Source organism: Dendrobates tinctorius, unplaced genomic scaffold, assembly GCF_039654945.1.
Source record: "Dendrobates tinctorius isolate UK_male_01 unplaced genomic scaffold, ASM3965494v1 ptg000156l, whole genome shotgun sequence".
In the NCBI taxonomy this organism is placed as follows: domain Eukaryota; kingdom Metazoa; phylum Chordata; class Amphibia; order Anura; family Dendrobatidae; genus Dendrobates; species Dendrobates tinctorius.
This window is the reverse complement of record NW_027361823.1, coordinates 20,599,809-20,617,250: the sequence shown is the minus strand read 5'-3', so window position 1 is coordinate 20,617,250 and position 17,442 is coordinate 20,599,809.

The window sequence follows — 17,442 nt, the reverse complement described above, 5'->3', positions numbered from 1 at the left end:
TCACAAAAATATCTTTCATAAGTGTCCCACTCTATATGCATATTAGCATGATTTGGTCCGATGAGTGTCAGTGGTCTGCAACTTCTCTATAGGCAGAATCTTAGAATGCATGTACCAAAAATAAATGGTCAGATAAAAATAGAATGGATACTCATCATTTCACCCGCCATCTGCCAATCAATGACTGCGACTCAACGTGTTTCATCCCATTGGGCTCATCAGGAGGCCTGATGTAAAAATATCATGTGTCCCGATGTGGTACCATTTATTTTTGGTGCATGCATTCTATGAGCCTACCTTGAATGTATTGTTGTGTACATCTATGTTGAGACTGATCCCGATATGGGTCTAAGGGCATCATTTTTGAGATTGACCCAATAGCAATTCTCTGCTCTATTTATGTTGAATGGGAATTATGTGGAGTAGCCCATGAATTTTTGAATATTACATGATGGTCAGGAGTAATCCATTTCATAATAGTCTGCTGATCTGTATGGTGTTTAACCAGTAATGTATATAGTCAGTCTTTGAATGAAATAGGATTTTATTTATCATCCTGATTTATCTTCACAATTCACGCCAACATACTGCCTCTGTATTCCTATATATTTTTTATGTGTGTGGGGTCTAGGGTCCTCTTTATCACAGGATTGCCTATGTCTAGTGTTAGGGGTCCCTCTAGTCATCGGGTAGAGGGCTCCCTAGTGGCTGCAGGGTATATCAGGGTGCCTAGGGAGAGTCATCATTGAGCGGGGGCGCCACAACGTCCCCCCCTAGGGTGCCAACCTCCGCGGCCAGAAAGGTTCGAGTAATAGTGTGTATCAGGGACTCGTAGATATACCCCCTTTCTTTTAAATTGTTTTTGGGCACTTGTTGTTTATTTTGATTTGTTCACTTAGTGGTGTGAACCGATTTTGGGTTCTTTTATTAATAAAGTATTTGTCTGTAGGGTTTTTCACCCAAAGAGATGCAAGGGTCACTTGCCTCAGTTAAGGTAAGTGTTCATGACTCCACCATAAGGAAGAGACTGGGCAAAAATTACCTGCATGGCAGAGTTCCAAGACAAAAACAACTGCTGAGCAATAAGAAAATGAAGGCTAATCTCAGTTTTGCAGGAAAACATCCTGATGATCTCAAAGACTTTTGGGAGATTACTCTGTGAACTGACAAGACAAAAGTTAAACTTTTTGGAAGGTGTATGTGCCATTACATCTGGCGTAGAAGTAACACAGCATTTCAGAAAAAGAACAGCATACCAACAGTAAAATTTGGTGATGATAGTATGATGGTCTGGGGCTGTTTTGCTGCTTCAGGATCTGGAAGGCTTGCTGTGATAAATGGAACCATGAATTCTGCTGTCTACCAAAAAATCCTGAAGGAGAATGTCCGTCCATCTTTTCCTGAGCTCAGACTGAAGCTCACTTGGGTTATGAAGCAGGAAAATGATCCAAAGCACACCAGAAAGTCAACCTGTGAATGGCTTAAGAAAAACAAAATTAAGACTTTGGAGTGGCCTAGTCAAAGTCCTAACCTTAATGTGATGGTGATGCTGTGGCATGACCTTAAAAAAGCGGTTCATGCTCAGAAACTCACCAATGTGACTGAATTACAATAATCTGGGTGGGTCAAAATTTATCCATAGCATTTTAAAAGACTCAATGCCAGTTACTGCAAACATTTGATTGCAGTTGTTGCTGCTAAGGGTCACCCAACCAGTTATTAGGTTTAGGGGGCAATCACTGTTTCACTGTTTCACACATGGCCTCCTTGGATCTCTTTTTCCCTTAATAATAGGACCTCCATTTAAAAACTGTATTTTGTGTTTACTTGTGTTATCTTTATCTAATATTTACATTTATTTGGTGAACTGAAACATTTAAGCGTGGCAAACATGCAAAAGAATAGAAAATCAGGAAGGGGCAAACACTTTCACACAACTGTATATACAGTATGTTGATGGAGTCCTGCAAAATAGACCAGTTAAAGGTGGTATCTTTACTTTATATTGGGAAAACCTGGTGACAGGTTCCCTTTAGTTGCAGCACCTCTGCATAAGATGTTACATTTGGTGACTGCTCATATAGGAGCTATTTTAATGATGATACACAAAATGCAACATACCATATTTTGCGGTTTATAAGATGTACCGGATTATAAGACGCACCCCAAATTTTGAGGCGAAAAATAGGAAAAAAACTTTTTTTTAATAAAATGGTGGTGCTTCTTACAATCCATGCATCTTACTGCTTAATAGGGGTGGTGGCTGGGTCACTGTTGGCGGACCCCAGACTGGGACAAAGGGGTGTTCGGATGTGCAATGCTGCAGGTGTTCGATGGTGCGGGGGCTCTGCTGACATTTTGTGACAGCCTGGGCCCCCGTACTTCCATGGTTTTATTTGCGATGGACTCTGGTCTGAGAAAAAGGCCGCCGGGGGCGGCCCATGTGCAGATGGAGATCTTGGCGCTGAGATCTCATCTCCCAAGATCATGGGGCAGAGATCTCCATCTGTGCATGCGCTGCCCCCAACAGCCATTTTCCCCAGAGTCCACCGCAATGTAAACCATAGAAGTGGTTTTCACAAAATTTCGTCAGAGCCCCTCGCAGCATCGAACACCCGCAGTGTCGCACCTCCAAAAACCCCCTCATCCCAGCCTGCGGCCTGCAGCTGCGCACCACTCTTTCCTCCTACAGCAGCGACTCTAGGACCCAACTCCACTGAGGCCATTAAGGTATATTCGAATTATAAGACACACCCCCATTTGTCCCCCAAATTTGAGGGAAAAAGTGCATCTTATAATCCAAAAAATATGGTAAATTGGTACAGTCACTAGACTCCTGCTCTTTATGCTAATTACTAGTGCTGATTTTCTATTAACCTTGTATATTTTTAATGGTTAAAAATGTATAATATAAATATTTACTGCTAATAAGGTCTTACCAGCAGAATTTCAAATTTACTTTATCACAGTTTTACAGGTGTCGTTCTTGATCACAAGCTCAGTAAGAACCATTGTGGTTTATTGGAAATCACTAACATCCTAATATGTTGCAGACTAATGCAAAATGGATTGGAATATTTTATATTCAAGTTAATTCCCCTCTCCATCTACTTTATTAATAGAGTCAGGTGTCCTCATTTAGCAAAAAATGCTATAACTAATTTATGTTGGAGAATTTAAATTTAATATGCTTTCGACCTTTGGTGGCATTAAATATGACAAAGGTGATTTCTTCTTAATATAACTGCAAACATGTAGACAATATGAATGTGAAAATCCTTTAAAATGTAATACTTTATCTAAACATGTTATGCATAGTTATAAGGAGGTCATCATTAATGAGAACAAGAACATTTATGATGTGAATGAAAATAGAAAATTTCTTTCAGTCCTAATATTGCAATTTTGTTTAAATAAAGTTTTGACCTAGATCTAAAACTCACTCCATTACTTTCCCTGGCTGCTGAGGTTAGTTGTCTTCAGCTGATGTTTTGATGCAGCTATCCTTTTTTTAATTAATATTTGAAAATCAAGCTCTCAAACATCTACAAAATCTTGTGTAGATCTTTGCAGAATACTGTTGGAACTTGAAGACTAAAGTTGTAGGTGCAGCAAAAGCAGCCCCTTAGAATGCCATGGGGATAATTGATAGTTGTGATCAACTAAGATCAACATGTAATTTCTTGATCTTTTTGTTTTGAAGAAACACTACAACATTATCAAATAAAAAAGATATATCACATTATGGTGAAATCCAACAATGACGTTATGAGATAATCTTCCTCGTATAACAATACATTCAATTATGAAGCTCACTTATACAGCACCTTTATCTCCTCAGTGCTTTATAGACATTATCATCATTGTCCCAATTGACTCCATTGAGGCTCTCAATCTAAATTCCTATCAGTATGTCTTTGGAAAGTGGTAGGAAACTGGAGAACCTGGAGGAAGCCCATACAAATTTGAGGAGAACATACAAACTCCTTGCAAACTTTATCCATGGTGGGATTTGAACCCAGGACCCCAGTGCTGCTGTTATGAGTCCGCCACTCTGTGTCCTATGGATGCAGTGAGTGACAGCTCAGATATCCTATAGATTTCAGGGGTGTACTGGGCTGTCAGTTTTGTGAATGGGATAGCTCGGCCACTCAATCAAAGGCAGGTCAGTGCTGTGCTATTCCCATGCAAATTAAGGATTGTCCAGCAGCCCAATCAATCCAGATGTTCAGGCAACAGCAAGTGTACGATTGACACTGGAGGGAAGAACTAGCATGCTTAAATCAATCAATCAATCAATCAAATTTATTATCGCCAAGTACATATTACATATATACAAGGAATTCTTTGTGGCAAAGAGGTAACATAATATATAACAACAGATACAACAAGTAACATCTAACAAGACAGATACAGTATATAAATAGAAGCCTGATTAAGGAAAATGAACACAGGTGATTGCAGCCCAGGCCCATCACAGACTGACAGCCCCGACACAAACTAATAAAAAGACAGAAACAGAGTGGAAATCATGACAGTACCCCCTCTTCAAGGGGGCCACCGGACACCCAGGTTTCCCAGGAAACCTCCAATGAAAGGTCTGGACCAACCAATCAGCCCTTACAGAAGGAGCTGGAACCCAGGAACGTTCCTCAGGTCCATACCACTTCAAATGTACCAAGTATTGAAAGGAATTCTGGACCATTTGAGAATCAATGACCCTTTGTACCTCATATTCCAATTTTCCCTCAATAGAAACCGGAGGAGGTGGGGCCAAAGACTACAGAACAGGGGGAATAAATTTCTTCAACAACGACTTGTGGAACACATTAGAAATACAAAAAGACCAAGGGAGCTTTAATCGGAAGGCAAATGGATTGACCACCTCCAGACTTTCAAACAGACCAATGAATCTAGGACCCAACTTTAGTGAGGGCACCTTCAATTTAGTATTCTTAGAGGAAAGCCATACTTTATCTCCCACTTTGAAGGCGACCCCTGACAAGCACCTCTTATAGGCCTTCCGCTTGCTGATCCACCCCAGTGTTCTTTTTAACCTTCCTCCAAAAACATCCCCCAGCTCTTAAATGGTGACATCCACCCCAGGACACCCAGAACTTATCCTGGAAAACTCACCAAAATGAGGATGAAACACGTAATTACAGAAAAATGGCGAGGTCCCCGTGGACTGATTAACCCGACTCCTGTTGATCGGTTACAATTTGAATAGGGCTTTCTAGCTTAACTGTCCCTAATCCTAAGTTCAGAACCAGTCCCTCATCTGTGAAGTTAGCAGCAGATCCGCAGTCAATAAGCGCAAATGTGAACAGACACTGATCTTGAAAAATAAGTTCAGCATTCAACAACACCTTATCAGAGGAGTAAAAGGGTACCTGAAAGTCTGAGTGACATCCTCGACCATCACCCAGATTTAGGTGTTTCCTGACAGCTTGCTGGCTGCAGGTCGTGCCAAGCAATCCATTAAGAAATGTCCAGCTTGGCCACAATAGAGACAAAGTCCAAGTTCCCGCCGGCATCTCCTCTCCTTAATCCTAGAGCTGCTAGTACCAACCTCCATAGGTTCTACCTCAGATGCACAAACCGGGCCAGTTGGACATAATGGAGCCTCTTTTTATACCTCACGCCATTTCCGCATACTCGGATCTATGCGGATAGCCTGATTCATGACCTCCACCAAACAATCATGTGGTGCATGTAGAGCCAGAGCATCCTTAAGAGACTCCGAAAGACACCTGAGGAATTGGCATCTGAGAGCTGCGTCATTCCACAGGACTTCAGAAGACCACTGACCACATTGTGGAGCCCCACGGTGTGGATCCAGCTATACCACAACATGGGCAAGGAATCCAGAGTTCAGTAGGTCTTTATATTTATGGGGCACTTGTCTCTAGGCTTATAGGACTTCTAAATTAGCCACATTATTTACTCTGTCCTGGCTTTCTCTCCCATTGTTTACAAAGCACTAAGCACTTTATATTTGTGATATGTGTGGTATTTCTGGATTAGCACACTGGTCTGTTCTACCTTGGTTTGCCCTCGCTGAACATGTAATACTCATTTATTTTCTAATTATTTTTATTTTATGTCTATAAACTGTTAGGAACGGCAGAACGCACTAAATAAATAAATAATAAAGTGCGTTCGCCGCTCGTGGTCCACCGTGCAGAGGTGTTAAACTGCTGCTAATTAATGGCAGATGCGCTATATGGCGGTATAATGCACACGGGTTCGACGTCACCCCATGTGCGCAGAGCGGACTCTTAACTCGCAGAGGTACTGTAGCATAAACCTAAACACCGAGCCTGTTAGACTCACAGGTCTCAGCGAAATTGCACACACGGTATCAGGTCACAGGACACGGGACCAAGACAGGGGACGGTGTCCGTCTAGACCTACCGTGCGTGCGGCGTCGCTACTGCAGACGCCGGTAAGTGCTGCTGAATGCAGCGCGGTGGCAGACACAGCCGCTATGCGATAGTGCTGTGAGAGACGAGACACCACCGGACGCTAGTGTAGAGGTGCGGTGTGCACAGTGGCCTATGGCTTGCCACTGACTGGCGCTGACACTTTCTATAGTTCCCTATCCACATGCGTAATATCAGAGGGAGGGGAATCTTAATAAGTCAGTCACCAGAATCATACATCCATCACCATTCACACATCTAGCAAGAACAGTCTATACTAGCGCATGGCCGAGCGGCCATGCAGGCCTTTTATAGCCGTACACTGCCGGGACCTTCCAGATCTCTGAGATGTACCAATCAGATCTGGAGAAGAACCTGAGCACGTGACTCCCGACCTCCAATGGGAGATCGTCTCGTAAGCATGCTCAGTGGAGCGGCAGAGGAACTTAGCCTCAGGAATGACTTGCTGCAGAGCAGCATGTGAGGCTCTGGATTCCTGTTGTGTAGCTTCAGGAATCCGGCACCTAACAAACAATGTGATGAACTATTTAACAAACTTGTACCTTTTTATTATTTTGGACTTGTACTCCATTTTCTTTCTTTGGTTCTTATGCTCTGGTGTTGGGAGTGTCCCCCTTTGTTCTATTAGTCTCTCAGCTCTTTTGGCTCCCCCACTGTGAGCATGTGTGAGAGACTGTTACTTATATTTTCTGTTCTGCGCTGTATTTATCCAGGCACAAGGCAGCAGTCGTCAGGCTCCAGACATTGGACATGACCTCCAGGCACCAGACAGCAGTTGTCAGGCTCCAGGCACCAGACACCGGTCGCCAGACTCCGGACACGACCTAGAAAGGAACTCATGAGGTATAGCGCAAGCACCGCAGGATTGGACCGGAGCTTGGACTGCATAACAAGCTGAGCACAGCATAGTAGACGCTCAGAAGAAATACCGGACTCCATCTTCAAAAGACAAATTCAGTTTTATTCATAGGACACAAGTTACAGGAAATTCGCAGTCACTGGGTACGTGGTTCTAGACACAGAAGGAATCCGGGAACATCACACAGCAGGAATCAGGGCAAGGGCTTTGGTACCAACACAGAGACAGGACAGGTCCAGGGACAAAGACATCAGCTTTCCCAGAACTGACAGCAAGCAGAACAAGAGCTGAAGACAAGGCAGACCAGGAGCAACATGGAGGACCAAACACACATGGCTAGGTTCAGGAACCTAATGAAAAGCTCTGGCCACGCCCAACAGGGAAGCGGAACTTTAAATAGGAGCTGCCCCTCAGCAATAGGCTGGGGACAGCAAATCAAGCGCACACACTATCCTTAAAGCAGGGAAGGTGTGGCCGCATGCACCCTAAGCACAGACAGAAACCAGTACAGCATAGCCAGCACAGGAACTGAGGTTAAAGGCACCTGGCAGTGACTGCAAGCCTGGACACACATGGAAAGTCATGCACCAGCTGCAGAGGACCTCGCAACCCGCAGATCGCTTCCACAGCAGCAACCAGGGGCCGCACATGTGGATGGTCATGCAGCGGAGCAAGGACACTACAACACATGTACGGCTGCGCAGCAGAGCAGGGAACTGAGCAGCATCCATACATATAACAGACAACAGTATCCCAGCTGATTAGATGGAAAGGAGCAAAGGGTAAGAGAACAGATATGGAGAGTAATGCCGGGGAAACAAGGCACAAACACAACGGCGTTACAATGATATTTAAAATTTTTTCTCCAGATTTGGATTCTCACCAGGAACATGTGCGTAAGGTATTACAAAGTTGAACAATAATTCTTTGCTTGCTAAATTAGAGAAATGTATTTTTTGTGCTCAGGAGATTTCATTCCTAGAGTTTATTTTATCGACTGAGGGAGTTAAGATGGATGCTTTGGAAGGTGAAGTGCCTTAACTGATAGGGTACAACCTTGCGACCTTAAAGCATTGCAACGCTTTCTTGGATTTGCCAATTATAGACAATTCATTAGGACTTTTTCTCAGATTGCAAAACCTTTTACGAATCTCACACATAAGGCGGTGGATCTCAAGATTTGCTCACCCGATGCTATTGGGGCATTTAGCAAATTGAAATAGTGCTTCCTATTTTCTCCTCTTCTAATTCAACCTAATCTCCCAGAGCCAATAATTGTGGATGTGAATGCTTTGGAGGTCAGGGTAGGAGCCATGCAATCTTAGGGCTCCAAAACTCTGACCAACTTGCGCAATGTGCATTTTTAAAAAAAAAAAGGTTCATCTGCTGAAAGAAATTACGATGTTGGGAATCGTGAGTTTCCCGCTGTCAAATTAGCCTTTCGGGAATGGAGTCATATTTTGGAGTGGGCGGTTCATATAGTCACTGTGGTCACTGATTATAAGAATACAGCTTATATTGAATCAGTTAAATGGTTAACCCAAGACAGGCCAGATGTTCCTTATTTTTCTCTAGGTTCCACTTTTCCCTTTGATTTAAGACTAACATTGCCATAGTAGTAGGGAGCCAGCTCATGACTACATACAGTTTTAGGGTTTATGCTCAATTCAGGGCGTAACTATCATGATTCAAGGGGGTGCCACCATGATGGGGGCCTGCTGAAGTCATCATGTATCTTAGTTGGATGTCTGTCTGGGGATGCTAATTCAGCTGAAATGTATTATGGCGCAGTGAACTTCCAGGTTCCTGCATCACAATACATGCTGCCGGACAATTGGAGACTGGTAGCTGACATTGGTGTGCCAGTTACAGGCGGCGCGTAGCTCTGACGTCATGTAATGTCCATAGTAGGCACATCGAAGCCAGCTGCCAGCTTCTGCGCCAGCTAAAGAAGAGGGCATCTCTTGGCATTGCACTGGAGGAAGGTGAGAACATTTTTTTTTTAATCTGTTAGAGAACAGCAGCAGAACAGTGAGCATTATTACAAGATGGGCACAGAAGTTGGGACATTATACCAGGAAGGGGCCCAGGATACGGGACATATATTACTGGAAGGAGCCAGGATCAGGACATTACATCAGAATGAGGGGCATTATTACTGGAATTGGACTAGGATTGGGGACACTGTATCAGACAACCCAAAGGCAATCCACTAGATAGCAAATGATCCAATACATGGATTAAAAAGGTGATACTTCTCACTCATAACCTTGGAGGTTATTTTTGTGGATGTTTTTCCTCTGTCTCTGATCTTGCCATGTTGGATATGTTTTAGTGATTCAAATAAGTTTTCTTTTACTGGATCTCCTGATATCTTTTGGATTGCCCTTGGATTGGTTCATATAGTGTCCCCCATCTTGGGCTTCTTCCAGTAATAATTTTCCCCATCCTATACTCCCTCTTCTGCCACTGTTCATTAACACATTAACCCCTTAACGACTGTGATACGCTTTTTAACAGCAGCAGTTAAAGATACTTATTCCTCAGCGCTGCTTTTTAAGACAATGAGAAATAAGGATACAGTGCCCCCAGCGTCGGAAAATCCCTATTGTCTTGGTTACATGGGGTAGCCGAGACCCTGTAGAACATGATCAGGGCTAGTTTTTATGGTCACTTGTAATGTGATTGCTGTTATTCACTGAATAACAGTGATCACAAAAAAAAAATTCTGATTTAAAATGAACTTTCCTTTCTTCTGATGATATAACATGTCAGAGAAATGGGGTCCCCCGAGTCCACCCAGTATCTCCGTCATTCGCAGACCCTCCTGCTCCATCCACTGGCCCTCTGTGTCATCTTCCTTGGAAAAAATGTCATGCACCCACCGAGATTTGCCAGCTGGTACCCGGCAACAATAGGGAATTTTTCCTATTGGCTCCATTTGATCAATGTGATAGACCCTATCATGGTGATCAAAAGAAAAAAAATGTAAATCAAATCACCTTTTGCAAGCTCAAAAAATTGTAATTTTTCCATTCTTTGCAGTTAGCTTTGAGTTTAGGTTTGGGGTGAGGGTTGTATTAGGGCCAGAATTGCGGTTAGGGTTATATTAGGGTTGCAGTTATGGTTGTGTTAGCGTTAGGGTTGGAGTTAGATTTGTTTTTTTTTTTTAAGTAAAACAAAATGATGACGATATGACGGCTAGTGTTGAATGCAAGTGCTCGCTACTCGGGTTTGCATTGGGTGCTCGGGTATGGATGGAGTAACTCGGATCCCCGCATGGTTTTTTGGGTGTCAGCCAATAACCATGTGGGGCAGGGACTCAAGCATGTCACTCTAGCACCCGCGATACCTGGTGCATATCTGAGTATCCGATACAAACTGGAAGAGCTAGCAATTGCGCTCAACCCTAATGATGACGTACTCAATATAATGACCTAATGTATTTTATCAAACTCAGTGTCATACCTGTCTGTTCAAAATGCTCACTATACCCATGAATAAAAGCCTAGAGGGGAGTGGTTTTCAAAATGGGGTCACTTGTGGGGGGTTACACTGTTTAGTCACCTCCAAATGCAACATGGGTTTGCTCTCGATTCCAGCCAATCTTGTGTTCATAAAGTCAAACGGTGCTCCTTCCCTTCTGGGTACTCTCGTGCACCCAAACAGTGGATTTCCTCCACATATGGAGTATCGGCATACTCAGGAGAAATTGCACAACAAATTGTGTGGTCCATTTTCTCTTGTTACCCTTGTGAAGATAAAAAAGTTTGGGTTTAAAATAATTTTTTTGTGAGAAAAGTTAAATGTTCATTTTTCCTTTCACATTTCTTTAGTTCCTGTGAAGCAACTGAAGGGTTAATAAACTTCTTGAATGGGGTTTTGAGCACCTTGAGGGGTACAGTTTTTAGAATGGTGTTGCTTTTGAGGATTTTCTGTCATATACGCCCATCAAAGTCACTTTAAATGTAATGTGGTCCCTAAAATAATGGTTTTGTAAATTTTGTTGGAAAAATGAGAAATTGCTGTTCAAATTTTAACCCTTCTAACGTCCTAACAAAAAAAAATTGTTTCCAAAATTATGCTTATGCAATGTAGACATGTGGAAAATGTTGTTTATGAACTATTGTGAGACATAACTCTGATTTAAGGGCACAAAATTAAAAGTTTGAAAATTGCTAAATTATTCAAAATTTTTGCCAAATTTCCATTTTTTTTCAATAAATAAGCACAAATCATATAGAAGAAATGTTACCATTATTATGAAGTACAATATGTCATGAAAAAACAATCTCAGAATCAATGGGATACGTTGAAGCATTCTAGAGGTATAACTCCATAAAGTGAAACTGGTCAGAATTGTAAAATTTGCCTTGGTTGTTAAAAATTTTTTTTTCTCAACTTCTTCAACTGCAACGCCGAGCGACATCCTTTTCTATAGCTGGCACTGAGGCTGGCAGCTGACTTTGATGTGCCTGCTATGGACGTTGCATGAAATCAATGCAATGCGCTGCTTCTGACTGGAACACCAATGTCAGCTGATGGCCTCTAAATGGCCAGCGGCGTCCATTGTGATGCAGGGAGATAGGTACCTGCAACGTATTACATTTCAGCTGTATGGGCATCCTAGGACACACATCCAGGTAAAATACGTGCTAGCATCAGTTGGCTGCCACTCCCACAAGGGCCCAGTCATGGTCACACCCATTGCAACCACAATAGTTAAGTCCTGACTTGTGCATAAGGCCGGGGTCACACTGGCGAGGAATACGGGAGAGTGAGAGGCGCTAAAAGCACGCATTAGACACGGACAAATGATTCTCTATGGGGTCACTCGCACCAGGCGTATATTTCTCCTCCGTATCCTACGCTCCATGCCACTCGCAGCATGCTGCGATTGTCAGCGTACTACGCCCGTAGTACGCCAATGCAAGTCTATGGGTGCACAAAAAATACGGATTACACACGGAACACACGTGTGACCTGCGAGCAATACGCAGGTCTTTTGGCTGGTGAACAGGAAATGGGCCAATCCATCATCAGGAAGCCTAGACATGCAGATGAGCTCAAAAACCGCTCCAGACATCCAGGAAGTCAGCCTCCACGGAGTACAGCAGCAGCATGGCGTCCACATACATTAATGTAGAGCTCCTCATTGTGCTGGTGCAGGAGCGTCCAGAAATATGGGACCCACGCGATGCAAACTATGCGAACCGCACAAGAAAGGAGGCGTCATGGAGGCGCATCTGTTGCCAGATGTACCATGACTGGTGACAGACCACGTGATGAGCAGCATAAAATTCGTAAGTGCAACCATAAAAATATAATTAACCTTAGCGCGCGCTATAAAATGAATCTACAATCAGCACCCCCCTTCCTGTGCATGTACTTTTCTTAGCCTCATGAGGCCGTTACATTAGGATGTGACACGTGGCTTCACACAGCCATAATTAGGGGTTAGGCCACAAGCTCCTCATCCTCCTAGCCAATAAAATTAGTTTCAGTGGAGCTAATGAGACCCTGGGTATCGGCCCAATTACATATGCCACCATGGGTAGAACGCACACCCCAGAAGGCCCCATGCTTAGACTACTGTTTGAAAATGTGACCTCTCAAATATGTGATTTTGACAATCTTTCCTGTCACATTGCAGTGGAAGATGTGATGAAACGGTGGAGAAGCATCCGGGACCAGTACCGCTGGGAACGCCAGCAGCGGTCCAGGAGTGGGATGCTGGCCATGTAAAGCGCAAATATATATACTATGACCGGCTGAACTTCCTCGCCCCAATTCTGGCTCTGAGACCGTAAGTATATACCTCACACCACATGGCACAAAAACATTACACAAATACTTTACAGGGACAAAAATATTGATGTATTTTTGCCTCTGTTCTATTTCATAACAGAACTCAATCCAACCTTACGGATCGAGGAACGGCCTCAGAGGCAGAGCCCATTATAGATCCTGTAGGGGATGAGGTGGCTGGCCCATCTTCTCCCCCTACAAGAAGGATGGCTGAAGAGGAGGCATCACCAGAACACACAATGGCTGCCCTACACAACACACCACCAGGACGGTCTGCTGCTGCAACCTCACCCATCCTGGAAGAGCCGGGCAACTTGAGCAGCAGCCCAACTGCCCAGATCAGGCCCTCCCCACAGGCTGCTCTAGCATCACGGCGAATAAGAAGAAGGCGCCAGGTCACCATTCAAGAGAGCAGGACCAATGTGGACACAGGGGTGCTGAATTACTTGTCCAGAGTCACTACAGATGATGGTGAGGAGGCCTATGCACGTAGCCTCACCCTTTATCTCTGTGCCCTTACCCGTGAGGTCAGGCTCCGTATTAGGGGATGTATTCAGATCCTGCTTGATGCAAGCACCCCCCCCAATACCCCATATGAGGTGTTTGAATTTCTGGAGAGGTGGCAGCTCTCACCAAGAAATTTAATGCGCATGAGACCATCCACACAGATGCATGCTCAAGCAGGGTCTGAACAGCCCCTAATACGTGGGCCAACACCTCAAGCCCTTCCTCCCCCTACCCATCCTTCTATTCCGCAGCCCCAAATGTCTTCCTCAAGCCAACCCCACCAATATGGCCACTTGTACCCACCCAGTGTTGGAGGCTGGTCCCAACCTGGTTGGGGACGATCTGGCTATGTTGGTGGGTATGAGCCACGGGCCTACCATAGCCAACAAGAAGCCCCTCACCATCATCAGTACTCTGGCCAGTATCACCAACAGGCCCAGGAGGCTGGACAACTACAGCATCATGGGCAACAGTTTGGCCCCACACAGGGCTATGTTGCCCACAATGTCCAGCAGCACCCACAGGCTGTTTCTCCACGTTCCCCTTCCCCTACATATGAGGATTTATGATTCAAAAGTTTGGAGATGTCCAGTGACATGTAACTGGTGCTTCTAATCTAGACAAAAAAACAGGTGTTCTCCTTCACCAACATTTAGAACATAATTTAACACTCACATTTTTAAACAATGTTTTCCAAACATATGAAACAATCCATCATGACAGGCAACGCTACCTCACGCCTTTCACACAGATATTAAATGTGTGTATAAAAGAGAATATTTAAATGCGCTATACTGTTACATGAAAGGATGAAAATACACTATTCACTTGCTAACGCATAGGAAAGGCGTGCTTGCCTTTAGTTAAGTAGTCAACTTTGTTGTTAGCAATCTCTAGTAAAACAATTTGAGGCGACCAGCATTCAGAATATCACGCTCTCTCTATGTCTTAACAAGTGAGTTTTGTATTTTCATCCTTTCCAGTATAGCATGCTTAAATATTGTCTGTTCTACAGACAGGTAATATCTGTGTGAAAGATGTGAGGTAGCCTTGCCTGTCATGGTGGAATCTTTCTATGATTGGATAACATGAGGAAATGTGAGTGTTATCTTATTGACTTTATTTAGATGATGGAGCTCACCCTTTGTTGCCTAATCAAGGTTAATGTAGGCATGCAGCAATGTTGTTATTGCATAATGTTTGTTGCAGTTTTTTTCTGTAATGTTAATGTTACACCAAGTTAAAGAAGGCACAAAGGGTCATTTTGGCCATTGCCAAATTTGTGTTATGGCAAAATTATGTTTGCCTTTAAGCAAAACAAAAAAAAAAAAGGCAAAACTAAAAATTTGTCTACTCTAGTTAACATCTCTGTGTGATTTTTCACAATCCCTCACAACATACTAACAGACACCAACCAATGCAATGAAACAGTCATAGAATCATAAAGGCTTGAGTAATATATATTTAGACACACTTTTAAAGAAACAAATTATAACATAGACACAGCATTCTCTTGCCAAGAAGTTGCCCCCTCAGGTGAGATAAAGTAATTCGTGAATATATCACGCACTTTGAGGCCAGAGAGCGGTCTACGTTGAGGGATGATAGGTGGTCTCACCCTGCGCACATTGTCCGGCCTACGCACAACACCATCAGAGGAGGAACAATCATGTATCCTGGTGAAGTTATGCAGAACACAGGCTTTGACAACTTCATTCACATTTTGCTCACTCAACTGGAGTACCCACCATTTGGCACAAAGAATCCCAAAGGAACACTCCACCAGTCGCCTAGCACGTGATAGGCGCAAGTTAAAAATTCTGCGCCTGTGGTCAAGGTTGCGCCGGGGATATGGCCTCATGACATTGCTTGATAACTGAAAGGCCTCATCTGCCACAAGGAGATAAGGGACTGACTATTCGGGGGAGCCTGGTAGCTGGCGTGGTGGTGGTAGATCCAACTGGTTGGTGCGTAGCCGCCGACCCATTATGGAAGTATTGAAGACTCTAGAGTCTCCCGTCCTTCCATAGGCCCCAATGTCAACAATTATAAACTTGTATTGAGGGTCTACCAGAGCCAACAATACAACAGAAAAGTATTGTTTATAATTGAAGAATTGGGAGCCTGAGTTCAGCGGCTTACGCACCCTGATATGTTTGCCATCCAGGGCCCCAATACAATTTGGAAACTGGCAGTCCTCCTCAAAGTCCCTTGAAATCCTTAACCAGTCTTCCATCCTGGGCTCGGGTAGGACCACCTGATGGAGTCTTGTCCAGATTTGTGCACATGTAGACCTCACTATGCCTGAAATGGTTGACTTTCCAATGAGAAACTCATGGTGGAGGGCGGCATAAGACAGGCCAGTGGACAGGAAGCTGTAGAACAACAGAAATAGTACAGTTTAGAATGGCTAAAGTAAAAAAAAATCAGTTACATGCCGACCAAACTTGGTAGGAAATGAGAGAGAACAACACACACATATTTGGTGGCACAATGACTAAGTGATATGCAAGACATATTAGATGTAACATTCTGCTGTGTCAGGTGAAACATATTTTGAGTAAGATGAGGGTATTAAACTTTGTCCAAGAAGGCCAAAAAACATAAATTAGCACACACATTATGAACATAGAGAATGTGGTTGTGTAGTACATACCGTATTGTGAGTAGAAGTCGCTCCTCTGCAGATATGGCTTTGCGCATCCTAGTGTCCTGAAAGGTGATCCCAGGGCACACTGTCTCCAAGAGGCGATCAAATGTGGAAATGCTCATTCGACAGTACTGGTAAAATTTCTCCGGATGCTCCCGCAGAGCCAAATAGAGGCGGTGAAAATGACCTCTTGTGAGTCGTTGCCTCAAAAGTGGATGTACCCACATGCGTCTCCTCCTCCGCGGATCCACTATCACTGGGTATGGTTGCCCAAAGCGCCGTGACAAAAGCCAGGTACAGAGAACCTGCTCAGTTGTATTGAATGTCAGACCCTCTGCCATGCTGTACAAAGAACACCAACACACCTCGTGAAAGCAAGGTGACAAATGTACAGAATGTAGGCAGCCACCTGTTTCTGAGTGTCTAAATAGGGTGCAGGCTAATGATTTAAATTGTTTGCAGGCCTCAAAACCGTTAAATGTCCATTTTGCAAGGCTGCGAGAAAATCTCGCCATACGGATTGCATACGGATTACATACGGATACACACATGCGCAAAATACGCGACCTCACCTTGCTTACGGATGACCTACGGACCACTATTTAGTGGTGATTCATCCGTATTACGCATGTTAAATACGGAGCGTATTTTGCGCAGGTTAGTGTGACTCCAGCCTAAATCCCTAAAACTGAATGCAAATATGCGCTGGCTCTCTACTACTACTACTCATACACTCAGCTGCGGTTGAGGTATGCATCGGAAGCGGTTTCTGTAAAAACGTCCAGGCAGGTTTATTAAACTTCATAAACTGAACAATTTAAGCAAACAAAACAAGACAGCCTTTTCTGGCACAGAGTGAAAAAAACCCAGAAAATAAACAGTCCATATAGTAGTCGGGGTCCACCCACTCAGGTAAGTGTCCTTTACCAAACACACTGTAGGTCTCCACACCACAAGTCCCAGACATTGAGTGAGATACTCGGTCTCCATTTTATCTGTGAAACCACACCCCTTGAGTGGTGATATGTGAACAGCCACTCCCACCCATCTCTTTGACTGCTCGTAAAACTTGGCCCTGATACGCCCTAATAACTCTCTCAGCACTTTATGTGCTGAAGCATGTTTTCCCGGGCTTACATCACTGAAGCTACCAACCTTAATGATACATATCT